This window comes from Calonectris borealis, unplaced genomic scaffold (assembly GCF_964195595.1).
Source record: "Calonectris borealis unplaced genomic scaffold, bCalBor7.hap1.2 HAP1_SCAFFOLD_97, whole genome shotgun sequence".
In the NCBI taxonomy this organism is placed as follows: domain Eukaryota; kingdom Metazoa; phylum Chordata; class Aves; order Procellariiformes; family Procellariidae; genus Calonectris; species Calonectris borealis.
Genome location: NW_027441488.1, coordinates 236692 through 245101, shown reverse-complemented (window position 1 = coordinate 245101; position 8410 = coordinate 236692). Strand labels below are relative to the sequence as shown.

Below are 8410 nucleotides of genomic sequence, written 5' to 3'. Positions count from 1 at the left end.
TTTATGTTGTTTTCAGAATACACAGATGAGAATGCCCTGATTCCTAAGAACTCATCGGTAATTGTTAGAAGAATCCCTGTCGGAGGAGTTAAAGCTACCGGCAAAACCGATGTTATGTAAGTATCCATAAAGCATTGTATTCTTTGTTAGGGGTTTCAGTGTGTTAACTTTTTTTATGGATATTAGTTTACAGAGGCGTTCTTTCTTGTTAAAGCTGCTGTTAATTTTTGTTGGCATGGGGTAGATTTTAATGTGTCTGTCCGAAAGTGGACTTACATTTTTAGGCCTGCTGGGACATGGGGTTCGAACTCCAACCATGGTAACTTTTAAGATTATTTGTTGCATAACGACGCGAGACAGAGACTTCTTCAATATGAAGCAGGAATCATGTCTGTCTTTATTTGCTTGTTAGCAAAGTATTTATAATCAACTCGCGACCTTCGAGTACATTTTTGGTCTTTGTCCAAAGCACAATTACAGATAAACAGGATCTTAAAACAGGATACAAGATAAAGCCAGATTATATTCTAAATATATTACAAGCTCTATAATTAGCAAAATGTTCCTCCAAATTACGTTCCACCTTCTTTAATGATATTCTATTCCTTATTTATTGTTTCCTACTTATCGCCAAGCTCCTTATTCTTTGTACACAACTTTTCCGAAAGTCATAACTCAGCTTAATTACTGGATTTTGCCAAACCGTAACTTTTCCATAAGTCATAATTCAGTTTAATCACTAGACTTTGCCAAATCCTTATCTACCACGTTGTAACATCGTTCAGTCATTTTACTTAATTGCAGAAAATCCCACAACTCCCCTTTTTTGTTTTATAAAGGCTCTATTTGCTATATTCTGTAATATTCCTATAGCACACTGAATCAAACATGGAAAAATAATGAGTACAATTACGACAATTAAAATTATTATCAATACCCACTTCAAAATCATTCTCCACCACGATCCGACATTAAGGGAAACTAGCCAATTATCAAAAGGATTTCTTTCTTCCATTAACTTCCCCAATCCATCCTGGAGTTCTCTTAATTTACTCTGTATAGATTGAGATTTGTCTGTCAAATTAAAACAACACATCCCAGCAAACTCTTCACAACCATGACCATGGGCTAAAAGCAAAAAGTCAATTGCCGCCCTATTTTGCAAGGTTGCCTTTCGAATACTGTCGAATTCTGTGGCCATATCATAAAGAATTAAAGAAGTGCGATTGAATTGTTTTCCTGACCAACACATTAAGTTCCTTGCTACCTTTCCCAAATGCATTAAGGCCAAGGGAGGCAAGAATAAGGACATTGTCGTCAGAGTAGACTGTCCCCAAATTAGGACATCATCTGTACAATTCTCCAATAGCGGTGTGGTAGATCGCTTTTGTCTATGACCACTCTGTCCCTGTGCTTGGTATAACATCTGCAATTGCTGCAAATGTTGTTTCTTTGGCAACAATAACGTCAATTTTCCGATCATACATGGCCCTCCAAATGACAATGGGGGAACCCCGGGCCAAGCTCTATCTCCACAGATCAAAAAATACCCAGGAGGCAAAGCGTATGCTTTGGTTCGGTTATAAGGTATATCTTGCATCGTATGATTACAAAAACTCTCATTTAGATATTGTAATTGTTGAGGTGAAACATTGGTGGGCAGATCATTACTACTCAGGGAACTAAATTTGACACATCCATTGTTGGGAAATGTTCCAAGCAAATCTAGCTCTGGAGGAGGCAACATTGCCTTCTTCAAATTCTTAATTAAGAATGCATTAACTGTAGTATTAATTGCCCAGCTCATAACATTAGACATTTGCTGTATAATTGACATATTTACAGACCCCTGGATCCAGTCAGTAAAATCTGATATATTCACATAAGCAAACCCGATCAAGCAGGTCCGGAATGGATTTCCTACTTGCTTTAATGAAAGACAGAAGTCATTCGTATCTGTCGCTTGAGCCCATCTTATCCAAACATTGTCCTGATTCTGCATTTCAGCCAATTCCACTGGTACTGCATGAGCTCTTCCAAGGGTCAAGAAGCTTGCAAAGAGGATAAGGCAGCAACTGTAGGTCGAATCCATTTTGCAGGCAACCATTTAGGTCCAATATCTGTTAAAACACAAGCATACCCTCTTCCCCAGGTTAATAGTTCAGCAGGTCCCCGCCATTGATTAGTTCGGGCGTCATACCACAATACTGGAGGCCTGATTTGAAGTTCCTGTTTTTCCTGTTGTGACATGATGTGGATGTAAACAGGGGGATATTTATCTGAAAAATTCAACCAATTTATAACGTACAACGCCTTTAAAAGTACTAATTCCGGAGACATAAATTCAGAATAATGTTTTTGAATTTGCTGTTTTAAATAATGATGCGCCCGTTCCACAATAGCTTGACCAGTAGAGTTTCCTGGTACTCCTGTAACATGCTCAATTCCCCATTCTTTTAAAAATTGTTGGGTACTAGCGGCAATATAAGCAGAGCCATTATCTGTTTTTATACATCGAGGAACACCCATTACGGCAAAACATTGCAACCAATGGCGACGAGCGGCAACAGCATTAGCTTTTCTTTGAGCAGTTGCCCAAATCATGTGCGAAAAGGTATCCACAGTTACATGTATGTGTTGCAAATTTTTAAAACTCTTAAAAAATGTAATATCAGTTTGCCAGAGCTCTAATGCCTTAAGACCACGAGGATTAACCCCATGTGGTAAACTTGCTGGCAAAGGAGCACAATGAGGACATGCCGCAATAATATTGCGGGCCTGATTAAGGGTTATTTTAAATTGTTTGGCTAATGCTTTTGCGGACTGATGATAAAATGAATGTGATAATCGTGCTTGTTGATGAACATGAGGCACTACTACAGTAGCAGGAGAAACAAGGGTATCAATCCTATGGTTGCCTTCAAACAGGCCTTCTCCAAACGGGGTATGACTTCGAATATGTGATACATAATATGGATATACACGTGCATTTAATAAATAAAGAAGTTTATACAATAATTCCTTTAATTGAATATTCTGTACCTCTTTAACAAATGATCTTTCTAAACGTTGTACAATTCCTACAACATAAAGAGAGTCACTAACTAGGTTGATAGCTATGTTAGAAAAGGTAAAAAATACTTGTACCACTGCTTGCAGTTCTAACAATTGTGCGGAACCATTACCATAAAAAAGCTGATCATGCCATTGCTGGTTATGGTACCATGTAAAACCATATTTTCCTGTTCTGGAACTAGCGTCTGTATAAACAGTAAGACCAGCTACAGGGGTAACAGATAACATTACGTCTGGCTCCAAGCAAAGTGTTGTGGAAAACAACCGGTGTTTCGGATAATGATTAGACAAAATTCCCTTAAAGTCGTAAGTAGCTAGTGCGAATTCAGTTATGGTTTGAAACATTTGTTGTATCTGCATATCTGTGTACGGTAAATAAATGACTTGAGGGTCAATCCCACTTATGTCTATGACCCTTTGACGAGTAGAATAAATTAAGTTAGATATCGCTACAATCCGTGGAATAATTGTTTGTTTTTGTGTTATAGACGGATATTTCCATTCGATAACATTCATAGGGTCCAACTGGTGTGGAAGCCATTGAAAAATTAAGGCAGCTAAATATTTTTCAGTGTTGAGTATTGCTACAAAAAGGGGTATATTTTGAACAATGCGATTCGCATATCCTCGCGTAATTTTATTAGCAATAGTTTTAAGAGCATTCTGCTGCAATTTGTCAAGTTTTCGAGGGGCATTCGCCCCCCCTCCTCCTTTCAGCAGGTGCACCAATGGAGCAATATCCTCATTGGAAATTCCACAATAGGAGCGAAGCCATTGAATATCTCCTAATACCTTTTGAACATCTTGTAATGTAGAAATATTGAGATTAATCACAAGTTTTTGAGGCTTAACCTGTAATTGTGTAACTTTAAATCCTAAATAAGAATAAGGTGAATGTTTTTGAATTTTATCAGGCGCCACTATTAAACCAGCGGCATTTAATGCCTGATGAAGGAAATCGATAAAATTAGAATCAAGGTTTTCCGCTGCACAAAGAATATCATCCATATAATGATAAATAATACAATTCGGAAAAGTAAAACGAATAGGTTGTAAAGCGGCAGCTACGTAATACTGACAAATGGTAGGAGAGTTTTTCATTCCTTGCGGCAATACTCGCCACTGATATCGTTTATAAGGTGCTTGTTTATTTATAGTTGGCACCGAAAAGGCAAATTTTTCTTTATCTTGTTCAGCCAATGGTATCGTGAAAAAACAATCTTTTAAATCAATTACTAAAATTTCCCATTGAGCAGGAAGCATAGTTGGAGTTGGTAGACCAGGCTGCAAAGGCCCCATTGTTTCCATGACAGCATTAACAGCTCTTAAATCCTGTAAAAGTCGCCATTTTCCTGATTTCTTTTTTATAACAAAAACAGGAGTATTCCATGGACTAAATGATTCCTCTAAATGACCTAATTTCAACTGTTCCTCTACCAAGGTCTGCAAATGCGACAGTTTCTCAAGTGTTAGCGGCCACTGCTCTACCCAAACAGGAGCAGTTTGCTTCCATTTTAAAGGTATTGGGTCCGTCAACACTCGCTGTGCAGTGACCGCTAAGTAAAAGGCGATGTCTGTAACACAACTCCCCATTGCGTTAAACAGTCCCTGCCTAGCAATGCGATTTCTATTTGCATAACATAAGGTCGGACTTTTGCAGATAGGTGGGGTTCATTTGTCTTACACATAGTCACATACTGAGTACTAAGCATTGTAGATTGTTTTCCTCCTATTCCTTGAATCATGGCACTAATTTCTTGTAGAGGCCAAGTAGTTGGCCATACCTTTTTTGGAACAATTGTAATATCAGCACCTGTATCTAATAACATCAACAATGTAAAAGTAAAACCATCATTTTGCTTAAGTTCTACTTCAATTGTAGGTCTGTTTTTCAGGATAGGTATAGAAAAATATACAGAAGGATCATTAGTTGATCCAAATCCACTTGCCCCTCTTATTCTTTCTTCCTTATTGGGCACCATTGCCTGGAATGGAATTAACTGTGCTATTTCTGTTCCTTTTTCTATCGTTATGGGTGGATACAATGCTTTAATCATAATCTTAATTGTCCCGGTATAATCTGAATCAATAAGACCTGGGAGAACAAAAATTCCCAAACGAGAAGCAGATGATCGTCCAATTATCAAAGCACTGAGCCCATATCCCAGCGGTCCCTTTTCCGTAGAATCTACCACCTGTACCATATCATTTAATAATTGAACAGTATTAGCAACCCTAATATCTACTCCGGCGCTTCCGGCAGTTTTCCCCCGGAGACGGTCCAAGCATCCATTGAACTGGGTACCCAAGCATAGGGAATCCGCTGGTTTTTCTTGGAGGTATTTAGTGTCATAGCGCCCCTCTGGTTGGCGCTCATTATCATGTTTCCCGACTGCAAAAGCTGCCCCTGTTTAGTAAATCGCGCACGGCATTCCTCTACAACATGTCCTTGTCGCTGACACCGCGTACAATATTTGCTTCCTGAATTATTTTGAGATTTCTTGGGACAAGTCTTTTTAAAATGTCCTTTTTGTCCACATAAAAAACAAATTCCCAAGCGTTGCCGAGTATTTCTAGGTTGTAAAACAGGTTGAAGGGCAGCGGCCAAAGCTTTAGCTTGTGCCCGGGCATATACTACAGCCCTATCTTGTTCTGCTACTAGATCTGCCCTAGCACAGGCTTCCATCATTTGTACTAGCCCAGCCGTTTTTGGTAACGTTGAAAGTATTCGCTTACACACATCATTAGCATTTTGTACAGCCAGATCAAGCATTACAGCTGACTTTGCTTCGGTCGATAAGTTTGGTGATTTCTCTATTGCAGTTCTCAACCTATCCAAAAATGTAGAAAAAGATTCCGATGGCAGTTGCAGTATTTTAACATAAGGTGGGGATGCGGTCGCGGAAACCTGTAGTGCTTTTAATGCGACGGCAGCAAGAGATTGAGATTGCTGTAATATTCGTCGATCTAACCGAGCTTGTGCCCTAGGATGCACAAAAGCTCCTTGTCCCATCAACATATCGATTGTCGCAAATTTCAATGGGTCCCCATCTTGCAAGTCCAAATTTTTCATTACTGCAAGTTCACAACGTTTTCTCCAATCATCTTTAAAAACTAATTTTTGCATGGGTGACAAAATTAACGATACCAACGTTTCTATATCAAAAGGAGTGAGAATATTTTGCGAAAATACCACATCAATCAAGTTTCTTACATATGTATTATCCAAACCATATTGCATTATTGCTTTTTGCAGTCGATCTAATAACTGCCAATCGAACTGCTGCCATTCTCGCACCTCCGCTCCTGCAGCGTTATGATGAAGGTGCACAGGAAAAGCCTTTAATGGACCTAAGAATTCGCCTTCAATAGCTGCATCCCGTATTATTCCATGCCATTTCTGACCAGCGTCCACAGTCTGTGTTTTTTCGTCTTGCATACTTGTACTCTTAAAACCTGTTACTGATTGTCGTTGCAGTTGTTGATATAGATTCTGTAACAGTCCTGATTGTTGTCTCATCACCTCCTGCAGCCTCGTACCCAACTGCCCGAGAGCAATTTTTTGCCTATCACCTTCTAACTGTAATGCAGAAGCTTGCCTTTTTAATTCCTCCTCCTCACGCTTTATCTGCCGGAGTTCCTCTAACGGCGAATTTTCTTGCTCCATTATTTCATTTTCACTGATTGGAGGTGCAGTAAGGGCTGCAGACTCCATACCCGCCTCTGCACCAGTTTCTTCAGGGGAAAAATAATCAGGCGGCAATGGGATTTCAAAAATAGACTTAGCATCTCTTACATTTGCTGGCAGAACCACAGGATCAGGTGAAGAAATAGAAGCCTGCTCACTCTTTTTGGCTTTTTCTCGGAATGAATATCCTAATGCTCGTTCTGCAGCCTCCATAATTTCAGACTCAACGCGAGTCTTTTTCATCAACTGATTTATTAAATACCATACATGACTAAGGGTTACTGCTTCCTTATTTCCAACTTGCACGGATTCCCATAGATCCTTTCCTAAAGCCTGCCAGCAGTCTTCCTTAAAAACCTCATCCATCGTTGTTAAAATGTTCCTTCTCTGTCCCCATTGCAACAAGTCCAAAGCTCCCTTTTCCTTCAGAGCTATTTCATGCTTCTCTGCCAGAGATAACAATATAGCTAAAACAGCTTTCACTTCTACTGATACAGTAGATCCCATTATGAAGCAAGCCGCTCACCTGGTACCAGTCAGTTTCCAGCGGCGCCCGTCGTTATCCCAGCCGTCTTATGACTAAGGCTGACTCAAAATATTCATAGTACAGTTTTCATTCTCCAACGTCGAATCACGTCGGGGTCACCAATTGTTGCATAACGACGCGAGACAGAGACTTCTTCAATATGAAGCAGGAATCATGTCTGTCTTTATTTGCTTGTTAGCAAAGTATTTATAATCAACTCGCGACCTTCGAGTACATTTTTGGTCTTTGTCCAAAGCACAATTACAGATAAACAGGATCTTAAAACAGGATACAAGATAAAGCCAGATTATATTCTAAATATATTACAAGCTCTATAATTAGCAAAATGTTCCTCCAAATTACGTTCCACCTTCTTTAATGATATTCTATTCCTTATTTATTGTTTCCTACTTATCGCCAAGCTCCTTATTCTTTGTACACAACTTTTCCGAAAGTCATAACTCAGCTTAATTACTGGATTTTGCCAAACCGTAACTTTTCCATAAGTCATAATTCAGTTTAATCACTAGACTTTGCCAAATCCTTATCTACCACGTTGTAACATCGTTCAGTCATTTTACTTAATTGCAGAAAATCCCACAATTATTCTATTGGGTTTGTTCTTGGGGTTGATTGTTCTGAGACCCAAGTTGTAGATCCTGTTTCCTTGACGTGCAGAGATTCCTTATTATATGTGTTTGCTTTTATGGCTTTTATAGTAAAGACAGATACGCATTGTAGCGTAAACGCATACTTTGTTCCCGTCTCAGAAGAGCCCGATTCTCAGTGTTTGACTATTTCTGGGGGGGGATATGGCAGGCATTCTTACGCCCCAAATCTGGGTTTTTTGCATACTAGCTATAGAGGAAAGACCAAGGTTTACCAGTTGGCGAACGATGCAAACAAGAAGTTCCATTCGTAAGCGATTCCTATGCGTTTCCTCAAGACAATGTCCGTTTCAGGCAAGAGAAAAAGAACAGTATCCTAAAGCGTATTGCCTTTTGTGCAAGTACGATGAAGGAATAGTTAATCCTTTCCAAACTTGAAACTCAGTAAGCAGTTTAGCACATTACCAAATGTTACTAGTTATCTTGCTACGTCTGTTTTTACCCTAAGCTGGT

At 39.2% G+C, this 8410-nt stretch overlaps 1 long non-coding RNA gene across 1 annotated transcript; it reads right to left on the bottom strand.

Annotated features, from left to right (window-relative positions):
• Positions 1-374: 374 nt before the first annotated feature.
• Positions 375-7888, bottom strand: LOC142076722 (uncharacterized). The gene is made up of 2 exons (XR_012671289.1): positions 7290-7888; positions 375-2120 (listed from the first exon to the last, which is right to left on the bottom strand). It is a non-coding gene; the product is annotated as an uncharacterized LOC142076722 (long non-coding RNA).
• Between the last annotated feature and the right edge of the window lie 522 nt (positions 7889-8410).